Below are 23,374 nucleotides of genomic sequence, written 5' to 3' on the forward strand. Positions count from 1 at the left end.
AATGAACAAATAATAAGTTCCACAGAGCCCACAAAGATGTTAAAAGCATTTTTTATCTCACGTTTCCCTTTACTTACATGGGTGTCAAATAAGTGTAGTACAGTGTTATGGTTAGGAGGAAGAACCCTGGCGCCAGGCTGCCTCAGATCAATTTCTAGCTCTGCCATTTACTAGTTATTTGTTCCTGGAGTACTCAGTTACTAACATCTTTGAACCTCAATCCCTCATCAGTAAAATGGAGATAATAATATCTATATCATAGGATTGCTGTGAGGATTAAATAAATTAATTCATGTAAAATGCACTTAGTTTTTGCCTGGTACACTGTAAGTACTATGAGAGGGTCATTATATTAACTACCTGTATTACTATCACTCACTCCATTACTACTATCACAATAATAACAGGAGAAAGGGAGATACTTTTAGTGTCATTATTTAACACTATGACGCCTGTGCACTCTTAGTTACTAAGGTTACTTAACCAGCCATGATATAAGCTATCTTCAAGGTAGTAAAACTGTGAAATAGTAAAATGGCACATAGAAAAACAAACAAAAGGTCTGGGGATGTGGCTTAAGCAGTAGCGCGCTCGCCTGGCATGCGTGCGGCCCGGGTTCAATCCTCAGCACCACATACAAACAAAAAAGATGTTTTGTCTGCCGAAAACTAAAAAAATAAATATTAAAAAATTCTAAAAAGAAAAAAAAAGAAAAACAAACAAAAGGGCTGGGGTTGTGGCTCAGTGGTAGAGCACTCATCTGGCTTGTGCGAGGCCCTGGTTCGATCCTCAGCACCACATAAATAAATAAATAGATAGATAGATAGATAGATAAATAAAATAAAGGCATTGTGTCCAACTACATCTAAAAAAATAAATATTAAAAAAAAAAAAGAAAAACAAACAAAAAACAACCAGTCCTAGAAGAAGTATCAGCTGACTTTTTCTCTCATTCAACCTATGCCTGATAATAGAACTGCATTCTTACATGAGAGAACTGCATTCTTACATGTGACGGACTCTTAAATCATAGGGTATTGTTTTCTGCCTATTTGAACAGGAAAGATGTCCTTCTGTCACTATAAAGTGTTGTAGGGTGTATTACACACCAGTGTCTTCCACTGTGCAAATTAAAAAAAAAACAAAGGGGGAAAAAGTTAATAATTGTGTTCTCCCTCTCTCTTCTCCCACAGTGGTTGGCTCTGCTGTGGCTCAGACTTCCACATGATACAATGTTAAAGAGCTTACACAGCAACAACTCGATTTTGCCAACAGAGGATTTCTAATGCTGGTAAGAATGTCACAGTTAAAAGGACTCTCATTTTTCATACTAAGATTAATGTTAAGGAAACATATAGTTACAAATGTTCAATTACCCATCTCTCCAAAATGGTAAACTAACTATAAACATCTCTATAGCACATTCTACCAGAGACCCAAGATAACTAGCTAAACTATCATCTTGTGATCTGCCTTTAGGTATATTTTTTAAAGGCTCTTAAAATGTTGAGTCTAGCCAGGCATAGTGGAGCATGCCTTTCATCCCAGTGATATAAGAGGCTGAGGCAGGAGGATTACAAGTTCAAGGCCAGCCTAAGCAATTTAGCAAGACACTGTCTCAGCTAGATGTGGTGGCGCGCACCTGTAATCCCACCCTGTAATCAGGAGGCAGAAGGATTGCAAGTTCAAAGCCAGCCTCAACCTAGCAAGGCCCTGAGCAACTCAGCAAGACCCTGTCTCTAAATAAAATATTAAAAGGGCAGAGGATATGCTCAGTGGTTGAGTGCCCCTGGGTTCAATCCCCAGTTCCAAAAACAAATTTAAAAAGACCCCATCTCAAAATAAAAAACTAAAAATGCTGAAGATGTACCTCAGTGGTAAAGTACCCCTGGGTTAAATCCCCAGCAAAAACAAAAAAAGACACTGAGTTTAAACATACACACACATACTAGTAATTCTAACAGAAGGCGATCCCAGAATTAGGCTTTTTTTGTTACTAATTGAAGTGGCCTGTTACACTGTTTAGAGTACATAGAAATGCCAACAAATAACAGGGGGAAAAAAGAGAGTACTAAGGATTTAAAGAAAGAAGAGTATAAGCTCTTTTTTTTTTTTTAATTTTTGATGAAATTTTATTTTTATTCCTTTATTTATATGTGGTGCTGAGAATTGAACCCAGTGCCTCACACATATAAGTCTTCTACCACCAAGCCACAACCCCAGCCCTTACTCTTAAAAGTTAAAAATTTTAAAACTGTAACTCATATAATAAAAAAAAACTTTATTACTAAAGTAAATTGCCATCATTAAGTGATGTTTAACTCTTTGTTTCCTCAACACCAGATTAAAAGGGATAGGACATAAAGATATGCGTAATACTGACGAGATATCTGATGATGAAGAATTATTGTTACCAGGCACAGTGATGAACACCTATAATACCAGCTACTTGGGAGGCTAAGGCAGAAGGATCACAAGTTCAAGGCCAGCCTCAGCAATTTGGCCAGACCCTTTCCCAAAGTAAGAAATTAACAGGGTTAAGGGGTATAACTCAGTTAAGAGTGCTTGTCTAACATAAGCAACATAATTAAATTAAAAGGAGCTACATTAAAAGACGTAGCGCAGTAACTCCCAGTAAAATAGCATATAGGGGGAAAAAAGGAAAGAAAAAGAATTATTATTAATTTTTAGGTATAATATGGTCCTATGGTTATATATATCCTTAACTTTAAAGGACTCATGCATGATGAGTGTAGAGCTCCCCAGAACTGCAAAATGTAAATAGAGTCCTTAACTTTTAGAGGTATATAGCATATTAAAGAATATATAAAGCCAAGCTCAGTGCACATGCCTATGACACCAGCTACTCATTCAGGGACTGAGTCAGGAGAATCGCAATTTCAAGTGAGCCTACATAATTTAGCAAGATCCTGACTCAAAACAAAATTAAAAAGGCTGAGGATACACCTCAGTGGTAGAACACTTCTTTAACATGTTTGAAGCCTTGGGTCTAATCCCCAATACCACTTTTAAAAAAATGGGAATGTATAAAAATGAAAATACAGTCATGGGCTGGAGCTGTAGCTCAGTGGCAGAATACTTACCTAGCACGAGAGACACTGGGTTTGATCCTTAGCACTGCATAAAAATAAATAAATAAAATAAAAGCATGCTGTCCCTCTACAATAAAAAATAAAATAAAAATACAGTCACATACCACTTAAACTCTGAGAAATGTATTGTCAGGAGATTTCATCTTTGTGGAAACATCAGAGAATATACTTGCACAACTATGATGGCTACACTGTCACTGGGCAATATAATCTTGTGCCATTACTGTCAAAAACCTAAACATAATTATGTGACTAGGGATGTGCACTCCAAGAATGGGGAGAGGAAAGCAACTAAAACTGAATAAGATTAGCCAAATGTTCCTAATTACTGAAGCTAGGTGATGGCTATGTAGAAGTTCAACCTAATATTTGCTCTGTTTTTTTTTTTTTTTTTTTAAATGTGTTGGGAAATTTTCACAACAAAAAGTTTCTTTAAAAAGTCTTGACCCAAGGGCTGGGGCTGTAGCTCAGTGGTAGAGTGCTTGCCTAGCATGTGTGAGGCACTGGGTTCGATCCTCAGCACCACATAAAAGTGAATAAATAAAAGATATTATGTCCACCTACAATTTTAAAAAAGTCTTGAGCCAGGTGTGATGGCACATGCCTGTAATCCCAGCAGCTAAGGAGGCTGAGGCAGGAGGATCACAAGTTCAAAGTTAGCCTCAACAACTTAGAAGCCCTAAGCAACTTAGTGAAGCCCTAAGCAACTTAGGGAAACCCTGTCTCAAAATAAAATAAAAAACCAGCTGGGGATGTGGCTCAGTAGTTAAGCACCTTTGGATTTAATCCCCAGTACACCCCCCCAAAAAAATCTTAGATGTGTTCATCATGATGTCTATCTGATAAATTCAATGGGGTTGGGGGTATAGCTCAGTGGTAGAGTGCTTGTCTAAAATGAACAAAGCTTGGTTTAATCTCCGGCACCACAAGATATAAAAAGTGGGTGGGGAAGAAAAAAATAGAAATAACAAATGTTGACAAGAATGCAGAGAAATCAGAATCCTTGTATACTGATGCTGGGAATTTACAATGGTGCAGCTCTCAGAATGGGGTAGAAGCCTCCTGAGCTTCCAAGCTCTGGGCTAGCTCCCTATGGGCAGGCTCCAATGCTGGCTGGCTCTGCAGGTTGTAGCCGACATGAATGCCCAGATGGCCTCTAGGCTGATCCTGCTGATCCTCCTGCTGTAGCTGCTGGCTGGAAATAAAGCCACCTCAAATCCAAACACCACCAGAACTCTAGGGATCCAGAGATCATGCAAGAAGAAAGGAAAAAGTATTTTGAAGGAAGATATCAACACATCATGAAGTCTCCTATCTGGCTAACAACCCATTTGACAACCAATTCAACAACCAAAGTAATAGCTAGTACCACTGATGAATCTACCACTTAGTCTTTCACTCAATAACACATTCAACCAACTACCCAGCTCCCACAGAACCTACTCGACCCACTACAGGGATTCTGCCCCAGGCCAAGCACACTCACTGTTCTGATTTGGACAGTCATTAAGCAGAACCCATACTGAGGGAAGCTTTGATAAATTCTTCCTTAAACTCTACCATGCCTTCTCAGAGATGATAAAGGCTGAAAACAACACAGCCTTTTCCCCATTCAACATCATAAGCCTCCTTTCCCAGGTGCTCCTTGAGGCTGGGGACAGCATCAAGAGAAGCCTGGAGAGTATCCTCTCCTACAAGTAGTTCTCCTGTGTCCACCAGGCCCTGAAGGCCTTCATATCCAAAGGTATCACCTCAGCCTCTCAGTACTATAGCACAGACCAGGCCATAGGAGATACCTCTGTGAACACCTCTCAGGGTCTGTATGGCAGCAGCTGGAGATTCCTCAACAAGGAAAGCAATGCCATCCCCCCTGGGTGGCTGAGAACACCAACCACAAGATCAGTCAGCTGCTAGGCGTCCGGCCTACAGACAACAGCCTTGTCCTTCTCAATGCTGCCTACATGAGAGCTAAGTAGAAGGAAAAACAAATAAACAAAACAAGATCAAAAAGATAGAAGGAGTCCTTTCACTTAAAAACCTGTGATTAAAGTGCCCAGGAAGAGTAGCAAGAAGTATCCTGTGGTCCATTTCACTGATGTGAAATCAAAGGAGGCTCATGATGTTGAATGGGTTAGAAAGCAGCTCTCCCACAACCTGAGTTTTGTGATCCTGCTTCCCCAGAAGATGAAACACCACCTCCAAGAAAGAGAACAATCTCTCAGCCTCACTGTCTTCGAACTCATCATGAAGAAGAAGGAGTTATCTAAGTTCCTCCGACTTTCCTTAAGACCTTCATAAAAGTGAACAGCAGCTAGAACATGCTGTCAATCATGAAGAAAACTACAATCCTTTGACTTGACTTATGATCTTGACCAGTGCAAGCTGACAGAGGACTGAGATCTTCAGATGTCTGTGCTGGAGCTGACGAAGACAGGTATAGAGGCAGCTATGGTCTCTGTCATCTCTGATCTTTGAGATTCAACATCCCTTCTTCTTCCTGCTGTAGGAATCAGCAACACAAGTTCCCTGTAGTTATGGAGCTGGTCCATGACCCCAGGGCTTAAGATCTGCAGGGGTCTAAGTTAAGGCAAGTCCTGCCACCCAACCCTTAGCTCTCCCAGTTACAGCTCTGCTACTTTCTTCCTGGACTTGCCCCCATCCACTTTCTACCTCAAGTATCCTCTCATCCACCTAAAGGGCTCCCACAGGGTCTGGCAAAGGGACTTGCACCCATCTGACCTTCCCCCTAGCTCTGTCATGTTCTCCAACCCCACCACCCCACCACCTTTTTTTTTTTTTTGCAATTTTCTCTAGTTCAAATTCATCAGTCTACAAATAAAACCTAGGGGAGTAGGACATGATAGCACATGCCTATAATCCCAGAGACTCATGACGCTGAGACCAGAGGACTGCAATTGAGGCCAGCCTCAGCAACTTAGTGAGGTCCAAAACAACTTACTAAGACCCTGTGTAAAATAAACAATAATAAATAAAAAGGACCAGGCATGTAGCTCAGTAGTTAAGCACCCCTGCATCAGTCCCTAGTACCAAAACAAAAAACAAAAAGCCTAGCAGACCACAAAAAATAAAATAGTGTAGACACTATGAAAAATATGGCAGTTCCTCAAAACACAAAAAATAAAATTACCATGACACAGAATATGGTAATTCTTTTGGCATAAACCCAAAAGAACTGAAAGCAGGATGTTGAACAGATATTTATACATCTCTCCCCCGCTGTCCTGCCCTTCATGAGGATTGAACCCAGGATCTCGAGCTTGCTAGGGAAGCATTCTACCACAGAGCTACACTCCCCAACCCACACATCCATTTTTATAACAGCATATTCACAACAGCCAAAAGGTGGAAGTAATCCAAGTATCATCAACAGATAAATGGACAAAGAAAGTGTGCTATATATCCATATAATGGAATATTATTCAGCCTTAAAAAGGACAGGAAATTATGATGCATGCTACAACACAATTGAACCTCAAAGTCATTATTGCTATGTGAACTAAGCCAGTCACGAAAAGACAGTTAATATGAGGTACCAAGAATATGGTTCCACTTATATGAAGTACAGACGGTGGTCAAATTCATTGAGACAGAAAGTGATGGTTAGCTGGGCAAGGTGATGCAGGCTGTAATCACAGCAGCTTGGGAAGCTGAGGTGGTGCAGGCTATAATCCCAGCAGTTTGGGAAGCTGAGGCAGGTAGATCGTGAGTTTAAAGCCAGCCTCAGCAATGGCAAGGCACTAAGCAACTCAGTGAGACCTGTCTTTAAATAAAATACAAAGAAGGGCTAGGGATGTGGCTCAGTAGTTCAGTGCCCCTGAGTTCAATCCCTGGTACCCTCCCCCCACCACCACCAAAAAAAAAAAAAAAGAAAGTGATGGTTAGTGGGGACTTGAGGGAGGGAAAAATGGAGATTATTGTTTAACAGATACAGAATTTCAGTTTGGGAAGATGAAAAAATACTGGAGATGGAAGGTAGTAATGGTCATACATAGATGTGAATGTACTTGATGGTTAAAAAAAATGGTAAAATTTAGTTTATGTATACATTTTTACCTTTTGTGTGTGTGTGTGTGTGTGTGTGTGTGTGATGGGAATTGAACCCTGGGCCTTACACATGCTAAGCACACGCACTACCACCAAGCTACACTATACCTCCAACCCTATGTATATTTGATCACAATAAAAAAGAGTTGGATGAGGGCTGGGGATGTGGCTCAAGTGGTAACACACTCACCTGGCATGCGCAGGTCGCTGGGTTCAATCCTCAGCACCACATAAAAATAAAATAAAGATTTTGTGTCCACCAAAAACTAAAAAAAAAAAAATATATTAAAAAATTCTCTCTCTCTCTCTCTCTTAAAAAAAAAAAAGAGTTGGATGATAGCTTTTAGGCACAAGGTAAAACCTGTGCATATTAACTATAAAATAAAATTTTCAAAATTACTGGGAGCTGATAATGCTCTATTTCTTAAAGTGGGTGTTCTTACACAGGTTTTTTCTCTTTTTGATAATTATTGCACTATAGTTATAAATTATGCATTTTAATAGGTATACATTATTTATCAACTCAAATCATACTGCATAGTTAAAAATCAAAACACAGAAATATGATACATATTTATATCAAAGATAAATATCTAAACAAAGCTAGAAACCATTTAATTTTGCAAATGTCTCATTTGGTTCAGGTTTAGGTAATACTCATATTGTAAATATCATACTCATGCTTGGAATTTTATTACCTGCCTAGAATACTGTTCTACCCAGTCAGCCTAGTTTGCAGCTGAATGCCTCATATGTCCCCTTTTATACAACTTCAATCATAGTTTCAGTGTTCTGCCTGTGAAATAGCCTGGTGTTGGGAAAAGCTAAAATGATCTGTACTATTTTTCAAAGGCAGCATGCTACTGTTCCATATCCCCCTCTTCCAGAGGACATCTATGACTGTGTACACAGAAATGATTGTGAATAAACTGGGTGTGGTGGTGCACACCTATAATTCCAGTGACTCAGGAGGCTGAGGCAGAAGGAGTGCATATTCAAAGGAGACCTTAAAAAAAAAAAAAAAAAAAGGCAGCCTTAGCAATTGAGGGAGGCCTAAATAAATAAATAAATAAAAGAAATTACTGTGAATAAATGCTTCACTCAGCACAATATATTTTGATAATATTAAGGGACCTCTGGTTTCTTTCTGAGGCCTGACAGCTGAAATATTCTGAAAAATTAGTGGTTTAACTCACCTAGCCAACTATCTAACACAGTTGACTTATCTCAGCAAACATTTACTAAGAGTCTATGATGTGCAAGGTACTCCTTAGGATGCAAGGCATGAGCTAGGTGCGATGGTACACGCATGTAATCCCAGCAGCTCAGAAGGCTAAGACAGGAGGATCACAAGTTCGAAGCCAGCCTCAGCAACAGCAAGGTGCTAAGCAACTCAAAGACCCTATTTCTCTTTTTTTTTTTAATTTTTATTTATTTTTTTTAGTCATAGATAACAGTAGAATGCATTTTGATATATAATACATACATGGAATGTATATACATCAATCATATTGCAAAGACCCTATTTCTAAATAAAATACAAAATAGGGCTAGGGATGTGGCTCGGTGGTTGAGTACCCCTGAGTTCAATTCCTGGTTCCCCCCCCCAAAAAAAAGATGTAAGGCATACAAAAAAGATTTAAAAAGAGCTCTCGTCTTCAAGGAATCCAAGCTGGCAAAAGACACAGATAACTGAAATAAAGGGAGGTGATATAAAAGTTTATAAGTGAGAGAGATCAAAGTTTGTGTAGTCTTCTCAAAAAATCATAACCATTAAACATTTAATGTTCTAGGCATCAAACAGGGAAATAAACCCTGTGCTGAGAGTTTATTTCAAGACTCAAAAAATTGTGGGAAAAGAGCACAAGGCTGAAATAATGTTAACTCTCCAAATCAACAGAGCTCAAGCACCCAGAGGAGCTAACGAAGGCTAGAGAAACCTATAACAGAGACCAGGAAAACCAGCAGAAGCTAGGAGTGGTGGCTCTCAACTGGAAGTGATTTTATCTACCTACACACATTTGGTAATGTATGGAAACATTTTTGGTTTGGGTCCCACAATTGTGGGAGTGGGAGTACTACCAACATCTAACAGGTAAAGGTCAAGGATGCTGCTAAACATCCTACAATGTAACAACCCCCACCTCTTCAACAAAGAATTATCTGGGCCCAAAATGTCAATAGTCCTGAAACTGAGAAGTCCTGTCTAATGAAATTCCACTTGGAGAGACTCCCCATAATCTTTAGGTGTATAGCCAAAGACGTCACCTATTTAAAGCTCCAACCCTTTAAGGCTGCCATGCTATAAGGTGGCCCTAATGAGTATGCTAATCAGCAGTGTCTTGGACTCAGGGCAGAACCAGCAGTGATGCCTCAATAGCAGCTGTCCACAAGCAAGAAAAAAAGACTGCCCCTAACTGGGTTCCTTCACTCCAAGTTATTTTCCCCTTTTTTACTTCATTTCCTCCCCATTCCAAATTAGATCCTAAAGTCCTTCAATCACTTTCTTATCTCTACAGATTACACCCCTTGAAAACCACATCCTTGGATTTATGGATCAATATAATCATCTACCTTCTCTGCTTGTTGCCCCCTATCATTCCATGGATATCTCACTCAATGAAATCAGTAATGAACCATGACTGCCAAATGTAACACTTGTCAACCAAGTTCTCAAAAACAAGTAATAGAAAAAAGATAACCTGATAACTTTGTCTTCATAAATCAATCTCCTGAGGCTTCAGTGGCACCATTCTCTGGAGGATTTCTTCTTATTTCACTAGACCTTCCTCAGTCTCTTCTACTGAAGCCAACCACTAATCTATTAGTAATGTCTGTCATGGCAACAATACTGAGAAATGGCAGTCTTTATGGCATCCACCTGCCATTTTTTATATAAACTTACTCTACAACCATTTTTGTGCTGATAACTAGGTTGTGGATGTGGATTTCAGGAGTTATCTCTTGTGATACCTAACCTAGATGTTGTCGTAATCAATGAAAGCTGTATAGTATGATGAAGAAGTTAACAGTAAGGACTCTGGAGCTGGACTGCCCAGATTTAGGTCCTGGCTCCACCACTTAATAGCTATGTAACCTTTGGCAAGTTACTTAACTTCTCTGTGCCCAGATTGCAACAGTCAAGCTCACAATAGATATACCAGCAAATCGGGAGTTTATTTATTTATTTATTTATTTATTTATTTATTTATTTATTTATTTTTGAGAGAGAGAGAGAATTTTAATATTTATTTTTTAGTTTTTGGCGAACACAACATCTTTGTTTGTATGTGGTGCTCAGGATTGAATCCGGGCTGCACGCATGCCAGGCGAGCGCGCTACCGCTTGAGCCACATCCCCAGCCCCCAAATCAGGAGTTTAAAAGAACAGTCTTCAAGGCTATAAAATTGAGATAATACACCAGGAAGTGGGAGGTTGAGAAGTTAGCTCAGCCTTCTGAGATCATACAATCAGCTGAAATACCAATGACAGGATCCCTCATTTATATAGTGAGATAATATTAACTCTAGCCTCAAAGTATTATTGTGATGATTAAATGTTTAATATATGCAAAGCATATGGAATAAGGCCTTCCCCTAGAGGCAGCCAATAGTGTTATTTAGTTAGCTAGCTATCATTATCATCTTCACCACCATGTCATATAATCATTACCTCAAACAGGCACCTGAAACCTAAAGTGTTCAAAACTGAATTTATTATCTTCTCATCCATACTTAGATAAATCACCTAGATAACCAAAAATTTTGAAGCACTCTTTTTTAATAATTTTTTTTAATATTTGTTTTTTAGTTATCGGTGGACACAACATCTTTGTTTGTACGTGGTGCTGAGGATCGAACCCGGGCCACACGCATGCCAGGCGAGCGCGCTACTGCTTGAGCTACATCCCCAGCCCCTTGAAGCACTCTTAGTATCTCTTTCTTCCCATGTTTTCCATCTATCTCCACTTCTGTCCACACTAGTTCCTAAAACCATGTATTATCTCAAAAATCCACCATCATCACATTTCCCACTGCCATTACATCAACTAGAGTCTTCAAAATTTCTCAAACAGATTAGTCTATCAGTTTCCTTACTGATCTTCCTACCTTTAGGGTATAACTTCTCCAACTTATTATATCCAAACTGCATCTTTCTAAAATGAAAATCGGATCCCATCCAGCCCCAAATGCTTTAGCATCACTTGTCTTTTTTTTTTTTTAACTAATTTTTTAGTTGTCAATTGACTTTTATTTTTTACTTATTTATATTTGGTGCTAAGAATCAAACCCAGTGCCTCACAATTGCTAAGCAAGCACTCCACTACTGAGCTACAATATCAGTCCCTAGCATCACTTCTTTTTGAAAGCTGTCCCTAAGATCTCTTCCCATCTTCTCCCTATCTTTGCTATCCTCTGTTTCTACAGCACCCTGCAGTTTCTTTTTTGACGGAACTTTCTGTATATGACTTTACAAAAGTTCTATCTTCCCCACAAGACTACAAATTCTAAGGGAAGAAATTATACATGTACCTCTAGCCCCAGCACATCTAAGAAAAATATTCAATGACTACTCCGTGTATGAAGTATAGACTGCTAGGTTCTATCCTTTCACATCCTTATTGAAACTCAGATACATTAGGAAATCTACCCAAAGTCACACAGGTAGTTAGTGACAAACTGTGAATCCATGTCTTCTGACCTCACAGTGTTCTTTTCCCACCTTGTTGCTAGTTCCTGTTCCAAATGAATCAGCTTTATGACTTTGGGAAATCACTTTCTATCCTGGAACCTCAAGTTTTTCATATTCAACATTACTTCTAGTTCTAACAGTCCATGCTTCAGGGGGAAAAAAAGAAAAGTTTGGGCATAGATGGGTGAAAGGGAAAAAAATTCCTTTAAAGGAATTTAGTTAAATTCAATTAAAGAAATGTTGAAGAGCAGGGAAAAGGTTGATCTCCTAGCTAACTTTGCTTTCTTAAAAGAAAAACTTTTTTTTTTTAAAAAATTACAACTTTATTTAGTTAGAAAGAATGAATCAGCTGCAGGAACTTCATGGGCAATTATGCCTTTTAGTTTTGCTCAGCAAAAATTCAACTGCAAACCTGCTGAATAAACTTGACAGATTAAGATGCTCAGAAAGCAGGAGAACTTCTCTACCTGCCCTGCTAAGTTTGTGTGGTGAGAGGAATGGTTTGAAATGTATAGTGTAGATCATGGTTTTTAGTCTTCCTCTCGGTGTATCTCTTTAAGAGAAAAGAGGCTAGAATCATATAAGGTCATACTTTTCAAACTGAGAAGTGCATAATATATGTGATGCACTCTTCTAGACCACTTTACTAAGTGATAAAAAAAATTTTGAGTCATTTTTACATCTAAATATAAAGAGATTAAGGCAGAGAATACAACATTGGCACATACTTTTAAGATAAAACATGAGAAACTTTGCAATACCAAGCCTCCACGGTGGCTGCTTAGAAATCTGCATGCAAAGACTAGAGAAGTATGGCTTTAAGGAAATTCAGAGGTCACCCATTCAATTCAGTCACTTGTCACTTTATACTTGAGAAGGCTGTGGTTCAGAGAGTGCCCTAGCCATATATAATTGGCCAGTAGTAAAGAACACACTCAATCCTGGATGATCTGCCTATACCCCAATTGTTTCTGCTGCCTCTTCCCAGAAGAATTTTTACCTCTCTTTGAGGCTGGTCTGTTTCTTTGCTTGAAGTAATGAATTCATACTAAAGTGAAACAAAATTTCAGAAATCAAAGAGAAAACAAGCTGAACCCTTTCCAGGTTCTCAAAAGCAATTATGAGAGAAGGTGAAAAATATATTCACAGACAATGCCACCGTGACTGATACAGATACAGAAACAAAGGACTCAGTTTGAGAAAATAAAGCTCATAATAAAGTTGCCATTCTGTGGCCATCTTTAGGGCCTTAAAATGGGCCCATTTTTGATAATTTTGGCGATATGTTACCTTAAGATACCTATAATAAAGTATGTTATCTGACGTGCTTCATTATTTGCATGTGTATATCTAAGTTGAGAATGCCATCTAGTATAAAGGTACCACACTGTCTGGTTTCAAATTTTGGACCTACTACCCAGCTGAATAAATACCCAGGTTAAATATCTAGTTTGCTTTGCCTCAAGTTTCCTTATCTGTAAAATGGGGATAACAAGAGCATCTACACTGCTTATTAGTTATTACGAGGATCAGAGTTAATACATTTAAAATGTTTAGAGCAGTGCCAAGCAGATAAGCTTAATCCTTGGCTCCTGGAAGTGAGACCTCTGGCTAAGTTGGGTTTGAAGAAAAGAACCATAAAACACTAAACTAGGTATGGTGGCAGTTACTTGGGACATTGTACCAGAAGGATTGCAAGTTCAAAGCCAGTTGGTGCAACTTAGTGAGTCCCTTTTTCAAAATTAAAAATAAAAAGGACTGGGAATGGAGCTCCAGCAGTGGAGTGCCCCTGGCTTCAATCACCAGTACTGGGGAAAAAAAAAAAAAACAGTTGAAAGACCCACAGTTCCTGACTTAATCCCATGAGTTTCTCCACCCTAACATATCCAAAGAGGAAACAAATCCCCTTCCCAAAAGTCAGTGATTTGTTCAAGTTTATTTATATAAATACACACACATACACACACACACACATATATAGTGAGTTATATAACTCACACACATATAGTGAGTTAGTAGCAAAGTTGAGACTTAAACCCTGTTCTCCCAGTAAATAAAAGTGTCTACCAGCCAGGCACGATAGTGTAGGCCTGTAATCCCAGCGGCTCAGGAGGCTAAAACTAGAGGATTGTAAATTCAAAGCCAGCCTCAGTAACATCGAGGTGCTAAGTAACTCAGTGAGACCCTGTCTCTAAATAAAATACAAAATAGGGCTGGGGATGTGGCTCAGTGGTTGAGTACCCTTGAGTTTTTTTGGTCCAGGTACCAAAAAAAATAAAGTGTCTACCAGGCTGAATGAAGACCTTAAAGACTAAATTTAGAGAGATACTGACATCTGAAGATAGACATTAATTAGCATTTAATGTTAATCAATAGATATTTAATGACTGCTGTAAGCCTATGTATCAGTATTTTTAATACTCTCTGGGTAATTCTAATGGGCAGCAAGGGTTCATAACCACTGTTAGAAATACTGTGCTAGGCAGTGAGATGTAAATGAGACAACAGAAAAAAGGGGTGGGGGGGTGTGCATGGAAGTGAGCACATGCAAGACAAGGAAACTGAGTAGCTAACAAAAGGAATACAGACCTAAACCTGGACAATGCAGGACCTCAAACTTATCTCCAAGTATGTACAGGGCACTCCAAGAAAGAGCAACAGGCACAGAAGTCAAGGAAGACCTAAGTATATGTTCACTAACACTAGAGAAATCATGACTTCATTATTCAATCTGTAAATTCCAATAGCTCAAAGGATTATAGATTTCAGACATCTTTATTTTATTTTTTTTTAAAGAGAGAGAGAGAGAGAACTTTTTAATATTTATTTTTTAGTCATCAGCGGACACAACATCTTTGTTTGACACAACATCTTTGTTTGTACGTGGTGCTGAGGATCAAACCCGGGCCGCACGCATGCCAGGCGAGCGCGCTACCGCTTGAGCCACATCCCCAGCCCAGACATGATTCTTTATAAAAGAATGGTAAACTGGGCACTGTGACACACACCTATAATCCCAGCTACTCCAGAGAGTGAGGCAAGAGGATGACAAGTTCAAGGTAGCCTGGACAATTTAGTGAAATCCTGTCTCAAAATAAAAAGGACAAGGAATATAGCTCAGCAGTAGAGTGCCCTGGGTTCAATCCCCAGTATCATAAAAATCAATCAATCAACACTAAAACTAAAAAAGCATGCAAGGATATATAAATTTAAGCCAGGCACAGTGGTGCATGCCTATAATCTCAGCAGTTTGAGAGGCTGTGGCAGGATCACAAGTTCAAAGCCAGTAATTTAGAAAGACCCTTAGCAACTTAGTGAGACCCTGTCTCAAAATAAAAATTTAAAAAGGAATGATGATGTGGCTCAAGGGTAAAACTTTCCAGGGTTCAATCCATAGTACAGAAAAAAAAGAGAGAGAAAGAAACCTAATTGTTTACCAGAATGAAAAAGATGGGTAACATACAAAATTTTAAGAGTGAAGGGAACAAACTTTCTTGAAAGCAGTATGTCAATATGTATCAAAATGTAAAGACAAACAACCCAATTTAAAAACAGAGCAAAGGACCTGAATAGATAGTTTTCCAAAGACACAAATGGCCAACAAACACACCATCATTCATCATCATGGAAATAAAAATCAAAACCACAATTAGATACCACCTTCATACCCACTAGGCTGGCTATAATTAAAAAAAAAAAAAAAGTATTGGAGAAGATATGGAGATACTGGTACCCTAATACACTACTGGTGGGAATGTAAAATGGGGTAGCCACTGTGGAAAACAGGCAGTTCCTCGAAATTAAACACAGAATTACATGATCCAGCAATTCCATTCCTAAATAAAATTCCATTCCTAAATAAATTCCATCCAAAATAATTAAAAGAAATAAAACTGAAAATAAGTAATCAAACAAATTCAGACTTATGTATGCTCACAGCAGCCCTTTTTGCTTGTTTTTTATGCTGGGGATTGAAACCAGGCCCTTGCATACCTGAGACAAGTACTCTGCCATTGAGCTACATCCCCATCCCAGCAGCACATTTACAACAGCTTAAAAGTGCTAATGTCCATCAAGAGATAAACCAATTGTGATCTACACATATAATATTACTCAACCATAAAAAGGAATAAAGTATTGACTATATACTACAACTAATGTAAGTGAAAGAAATCAGATACAAAAGGTTACATATTGTATGATCCTATTAATATATAAACTCAGATTAGATTATAGAGAAAAAAGCAGATTGGTGATTGCCGGGAATTGAGGGAAAACTGAAATGAGAATAACTGCTTAATGGGTATGGAATTTTCTTTTCAGGATGAGGAAAATGTTTTGCAACCCGACACAAGTATTGACTATATAATGTTGTGATTATGCCACTGCATTGTTCATTTTAAAGAGATCGATGTTATGTGGAATTTAATCTCAATAAGCAAAATAACAAAATAAATATATCCTCTGGGGCTGGGATATGGCTCAGAGATAAAAGAGCTTTCCTGGCATACATGAAGCACTGAGTTCAATCCCCAACATTCACCAAAATAAGAAACACACACACACACACACACACACACCATAGAACTGTATAAAACTGGTTGTGGTGGTGCTCACCTGCAATCTCAGCCACTTGGAAGGATGAGACAGGAGGATCATAAATTTGAGGCCAATTTGGACAATATAGTGAGACCCTGACTCAAAACAAAATTTAAAAAGGAGTAGGACTATAGCTTAGTGGTATAGCACTACTGGATTCAAATCCCAGTGTGTGTGTGTGTGGGGGGGGGGGGGGGCTTACACAACAAAGAGTACACTTTCCTTAAATGCAAATTTCAAAATAATAGGAATGTCTGGAGAACCAAGGATAGACTACAGACTGCAACAAATGAATCTAACTGTATTAAAAATGTCAGACATAACTTCACTGTTGGGGGTAAGGGGGCAAAAAAAAAAGGAGCTGACCTAAGTAACTTCGTAAACAATGTTATTACTTGATACTATAAGGCTAAAAAAAAAAAAAATGTACACACTGTACTTTAGTTGGTGAATCCCTTTCTCACAGAAGTAACCACTGAAACTACTTTTCAGGTTACATAAATAAGTAAATATATAAAACAAAAGCCAGATTCTTGTTCTCAAAGAAAGAAATCACAAATAAGCAGAGAAGCCTAGAATGAACCCTGTTGTTCTGGATTAGTGTGAGAGATACTGATATAAATTAATGCTTACTTTTATATACAGATAGATACAGAAATATAAATATAAATATATATATATATATATATATATATACATACATACATACATGAATTAGTGTACACATATATATTTCTTAATTCTTCCAACTGAGGGACAAGAAATATCTTATAGTGCCAGAGAGCAAGCAAGATGGAACAATTTCAGAAGAGAGAGAGAGAGAGAGAGAGAGAGAGAGAACAAGCAAGCAAATAAAAATAACAGGCTGGGGGTAGGAGTGTAGTTCCTAGTGGAGTGCTTGCCTAGCATGCCAAGGGCCTGGGTCTGATTCTCAGCACCACCAAATAATTTATCATCTATATATTTTACATATAGCAATCACATGCATATATAAACACAGTACTAGATTATAAATCAAACAATAAATAAATATCCACAATGATATGTTAAGTAAATGGTATAAATAGAAGAGAAAGGACAAGTCTTTTTTTTTGGGGGGGGGGGGAATTGAACCCAGAGGCACTTTACAACTGAGCCATAACTGCACCCCTTTTTATTTTGAGACTGAGTCTTGCTAAATTGCTGAGGCTGGCCTCAAACTTGCAATCCTCCTGCCTCAGCCTCTAGAGTATTATTATTTATGCATTACAGGCATAAACCACTACACCCAGCAGGACAAGTCTTCTTTAAAGAATTTCAATTACTAAAGAGAAGGAATAAGGAAAATTACTATAGCAATTACGACAGGAAAGATTTGCTGATGAATGCTAAAATCAGTGTGAACAACTTAAGGAGAAATGGGATATTTGCATAACCTCTAAGTACCTCCCCTGAAATACATATTAATTACTGCGGTGTTTTTAATGTGTCCACAAATTCTTTATATTCCTCCCTTCAGGAAGTCAGGCTTAATTCTCCCATTCAGTGTAGAACAAACTTGGCAACTCATTTCTAGTAAATGAATACTACCATATTATGAAAATTGAAAGGCAAAATAGCATGCAAAAGGAAAAAAGAAATAAAAACATGAGTTTACAGTGGAGAAACCTGGCAGCCACACACAATCTTAACTAAATGATCAAGGTTAGCATCACCATAATGATACCATGCAGTGAGATATGTTGCAATGACAAAGGTACTTCATTTCTTTGTTTTCCCCAAATCTATAATGCCTATCTAATCCTGAGAAACAAAACCCCAAATAAAGGACATCTAAAAAAGAGCTGGCCATTACCTTTCAAAAGTATCAAGGAAAGTCAGGCAGATATGTAATTCAATCACACCTGCAATTCCAGCTACTCGGGAGGCTGAGGCAGGAAGACTACAAGTTTAAGACCAGCCTGGACAAGTTAGTAAGAACCTGCCTCAAAAAATAAAAAGGGGCCGAGCTTGGTGGTGCACACCTATAAACCCAGCACTCGAAGCAGGAGGATCCCAAGTTCAAAGCCAGTCTCAGCAAAAACAAGGCACTAAGCAATTCAGTGAGACCCTTTCTCTAAATAAAATACAAAACAGGGCTGGGGATGTGGCTCAGTGGTCAAGTGCCCTTGAGTTCAATCCCCAGTACTAGGGGGAAAAAAGTATCAAGGACGTGAAAGACAAGGAAAGACTAAAATACTGCCCAAGATTGGAGATAAGGACACATGATGACTAGATGCAATACGGAATCCCAAGTTGGATCCATAACAGAAAAGGGACATTGGTGGAAAACTGGTAAAATCCAAGTCTACAGTTTAGTTAACAGTATCATATCTATGTCAATTTCCTAGTTTTTATAAACATACCATGATAATGTAAGATGTTAATGTTAGGACAAGCTAGATAGAGAGTATAGAAGAGGGGCTGGGGATGTGGCTCAAGCAGTAGTGCGCTTGCCTGTCATGCGTGCGGCCCGGGTTCGATCCTCAGCACCACATACAAACAAAGATGTTGTGTCTGCCGAGAACTAAAAAAATAAATAAATATTAAAAATTAAAAAAAAAAAAGAGTATAGAAGAACTTTGTGTACCATCTTTAAAACTCTTGTGTAAATCTACAGTTATTTCAAAATTTTAAAACTAGTAATAATGCAGAACGTTGTTTCTCAACCTCAGTACTATTGCTATTTTGAGACAGATAATTCTTTGTTGTGGGGGGCTGTCTTATGCCCAGCAGGATGTTTAGCAATGTCGTTTGCCTTTACCCACTGAAAGCCAGGAATCTACCTGGTCTCAGTTATTACAACCAAAAATGTTTCCAGCAATTGCCAAATGTTCCTTGGAAGGCAAAACTGCTCCAGATTGAGACCTCTAATATAGAGTTATATACATTAACAAAAAATCCATAACATTATTAAAAAAAAAAAAAAAGCAGTGTGTAAACTAGGAGTGGTGGTGGCATGCTTGTAATCCTAGCAACTCAGGAGGCTGAGGCAGAAGATCAGAAGTTCAAGGCCAGCCTCAGCAACTTAGCTAAGACCCTGTCTCAAAATAAAAAATAAAAAGGTCTTATAATATGACTCAGCAGTTAAGTGCCCCTTGGTTCCATCCCAGTACAAAAAAAAAAAAAAAGATAAAATACTTTTTTAAAAGGGGGCTAGTAAAGGGCCCCTGGGGTCAATCCTAGCAAGGGAGGGGGAGTAGATAGTCACCCCTGGATGCAGAGACTATATTTTCTTTGTACTTTTCTCATTTGGAAATTTTTTTCAATAAGCATGTCTCATTTTTTTTCCAAACACAAAAAAGGCTTTGTTCTTATCTTTTGTTTTCCCCCAAATGCTTCCAATTCAATAACTATTGGTTTGTTTTGAAAATGTCAAAATGGTTACCTCTTCTCTCCAGCCACAGCCTAACTCCAGTCCCTCTGATCTAGGCTAATGTAACAGAATGCTGAACTGTTTTTCTTTCTTTAACCCATCTCTACCCAGCCACTGGAGTTAACTTTGTAAAATAGATTTACAACTGCTTCCCTGTTTAAAACCCCAGACTTCATGGCATAGCTTTTAGGGACCTCAACAATCTGTGACCAGGACCTGTATTTTTAGTTTCATCTCCTATGACTATCTCTCAAGTATTCCGAATAGTTGCTGGCCATTCCTTGAAAACATACAAAAGAACCCTTCCTCCACTTTGTTGCTGTTATTTTTGTCAGGAATATTCTTCCTTTTTCTGTGCCTGATAAAATGTACAAAGTGCTATGGAGAAAAAGAATGGGGTGGGAGACAAATGTGTAAACAAACAGGAGGAGCTGAAGGGACAATATAGAACAGCACAAGGTAAGAATTCAAGAAAGTAATTTTTGGTAGGATAAAATAATAATAGTGCCTATCTCAAAAGGTTGTGGTAAGGATATTAAAACATGTAACATACGTAACACATATCAAACTTTCAGAACAGTGCCTAATATATATATGTTATTTTTTTCATCCTTATTCTTTTCTTTCTTTTTTTTTGGAATAGCGATTGAACGGGGGGGGGGGGGGGGGGGGTGCTTTACCACTGAGATACATGTCCTTTTTTTTTTTTTTTTAATTTTTAATCTGAGACAAGGTCTCGCTAAGTTGCTGAGATCTCAGTAAATTGCTAAGGCTGGCCTCAAACTTTCAATCTTTCTGCCTTAGTTTCCTGAAAGGCCAGGATTACAGACATATGCCACACACCCACCTTCAGTATTATTATTTTCATCATTCATTGTGCAGTAGTGGAGGCTTCCCCTCTAGCTGCCACAATGGGATGAAGCAGTAAGGCACCTACTCAGAAGCAGGGCCCCAAAGGTAAGAATTGTGGCAAACAGAATCCTGTTCTGATTTAAATCTATCTCAAGAATTGAACAGATGACATGAGAACCCAATTCATTTATATCACATTAGCACATACATGAATTCTATATACATCCCAAGTAACTTTAACCTTTCAAATATATATTTCTTTTGGAAGGGAAGTTGCTTCAACACCCCACCCCAGGCACTGCAGCATTAGGGCAGCACCTCATCAAAGGAATCTGAATTTGCAAGCCTTGTTTGTGCTCTCCTGTGGTTTCCCATTTGGCCAGTAGTCACTTCCCTTTCCTTATATAACATGGAAAGTCTGACTTCAGAGTTCTCCCATTAGCTGCAAAAAAAGTGATCATATATGTACAGCCTACCCAGTTTAACACTGTAGCCAAAAAAACTAAATTTACTTACAATGGAGGTGAATCAAAGAACCTAGAAAACATCATTCACACATATATTGCACAAGAGACAAAAGCCTTCAGATTTCCCTCTCAGCCTCTTGTCAGTCTCAGTCCTTTTTAAAACACTGCTCTGCCAATTGTGGCAAAAGCCTCTGGATAGGCCCCATCTCTCCTGGCCAATAGGTCTCTGCACCTTTTATTTCATGTCCTATTAAACTACTATGATCCACCATCCCATCTCCCCTTTCACATCCCTCCCCCATGCATCCCAAATCGCCCTTGAGTACTATCAGACAGACATTCCTTTACTACAAAACACTATTCCTAAACTATGTCCCAAAGCAGACAAAAAAGAACACAGAGTTCCACATCTGTTAGATGACACATACCCTGCTTACTAGTCAGACTGCCAAAAATCATTTGCTTCTCCTCTTGTAAGTTTAGGCAAACACAAAGGGAACTGTGCTCCTATGTCTGACTACTGCTTCTCCACAGGGCTTGAAGAATTAAAGCATCAGAAATACTTCCTCTCTATAAACCCAAACGGAACACTTTGTTTATTTTCTCTCAGCATATAGTCGGTAGTCTGTATTTCCAGGCAGTCACTGTACATGTTTGGCAAGTGCCTTCAAGTTTCTCAGTATAAAGTTTCATCCAGTCACTGAAGGCAAAGCATTGTACCTTGAATTTACATGCCAAGGAGATGACTCAGACTGAAAAGAAGACCTTCAGTATCATCTTTCTGCAATATATCAGACTCTACAAATGAGTTAGAAGACCCAGATCCAATTCCCAGGTGTGCGAGTCTTTTACAGTATGATCTCTAGTCAGCTCTTTAATCTTTCTGTACCTCAGTTTTTCCATCCTGGAAAACAGGGATTATATTACCAGTCTCTACTTGAATTCAAACTCTCACTACTGAATGAGAATAGTCATGTTCCTATAATTTGCAAAACAACCAGGGTTTGGAAAAAACAGAAAATTAAGTACAAAGGTTTCTCACTTGTCAGTTTGGCTGTGCAGAAATCCACAGTAGAACCCAACAGGAGTCCCTAATTGTGTAATTCCTCAGAAAGCAATTCTGACACTCCATTCCACAAATTACATGCAGAATAGTGAGAAGACAGAGGCAAGGCAGGACCTTCAGTCGCTAGGTAGCTATAGATACAAGTCACTATATTTCTGGCTCCAAGACAAAATTACTGCTCTAGACCCTTAACCACTGTATTATGGTTTTACCTCACAGAGCTACTTCAATACCTAAAGCACCTACTTATTCAGTGTTTACAAAAGCAAGTACTTTTCACTGCATTCATAGAATATTTGTCCTCTTGTGACTGGTGTATTTCATGTAGAATATTTCATGGTATATCCACATTCTACCATTAATCCAATTTCCATAATTTTCAAAGTTCAATAAAATTTTCTTAAGTTTTTCCCTCCAGACCACCTTTCCTGGTGGAGTCCTATGCACATGCACACTGTCCACTTTCCTCTTGCCTTTTGCTTAATGTGAAAAGAAGATCTTTCTGTGTTTTGATTTTAGTTTTGCTCAGGTTTTTTTGTGTGTGTGTGTTTGTTTGTTCATTTGTTTATCTGTTTTTGTGGTGCTGCAGATTAAGTTCAACTAAACTGTTGAGGTTGGCCTTGAATTTGTGATCCTCCTGCCTCAGCCTGCCACATTGCTGGAATTACAGGCCTATGGCACCATGCCCCATTAGACCGTTTTAACTGTTGCGTTAATCTTAATTAGGCAGAAGGCCATAAGATTATTGTTTGATTTTCTGTAGCATCTCCTATGTAAAAATGATTTCACTTCTAATTTTTTAAATCCCTGATCTTGATGCTGGGAATGTAGCTCAGTGATAGAGCAGTTGCCTACCATGCCTGAGACCCAGGGTTCAATCCCCAGAGCAGAAAAAATAAAAAATAAATTCCCATTCTTGGCTTTGTAAGTGGATAATTATAATAGTCTTCTTTTCCTCCCCTTGAGTTTTTCTAAATTGTTTTTGAGAGCCAAAATTTAAACTATTGCCTACTATAATTCTAAATGTATATAGAAGAAATATTTAGGGCAATCATCTTATAAACAAGGGTAGCTAAGAACCATATATGGAAGTAAAGTTTCCACACTTCACTCAAACTAGTAAAAA

The 23,374-nt window shown here is 38.5% G+C and overlaps 1 protein-coding gene and 1 pseudogene across 2 annotated transcripts in view; one reads left to right on the forward strand and one right to left on the reverse strand.

Moving 5' to 3' along the window:
• Trit1 (tRNA isopentenyltransferase 1) overlaps window positions 1-23,374 on the reverse strand; it is a 49,726-nt gene that overhangs the window by 20,975 nt on the left and 5,377 nt on the right. The window contains exon 1 of one of the 2 annotated variants that reach the window (XM_071617726.1): window positions 7,369-7,409. The exons of the other annotated variant lie outside the window; for it this stretch is intronic. The gene's annotated coding sequence lies outside the window, so the exon portion shown is untranslated. Of the gene's footprint in view, window positions 1-7,368; window positions 7,410-23,374 lie in introns of those variants that run through there. 2 annotated transcript variants of the gene reach the window in all.
• Window positions 4,251-5,677, forward strand: LOC114094062 (plasma protease C1 inhibitor pseudogene; annotated as a pseudogene).

Source organism: Marmota flaviventris, chromosome 10, assembly GCF_047511675.1.
Source record: "Marmota flaviventris isolate mMarFla1 chromosome 10, mMarFla1.hap1, whole genome shotgun sequence".
Taxonomy (NCBI): Eukaryota; Metazoa; Chordata; class Mammalia; order Rodentia; family Sciuridae; genus Marmota; species Marmota flaviventris.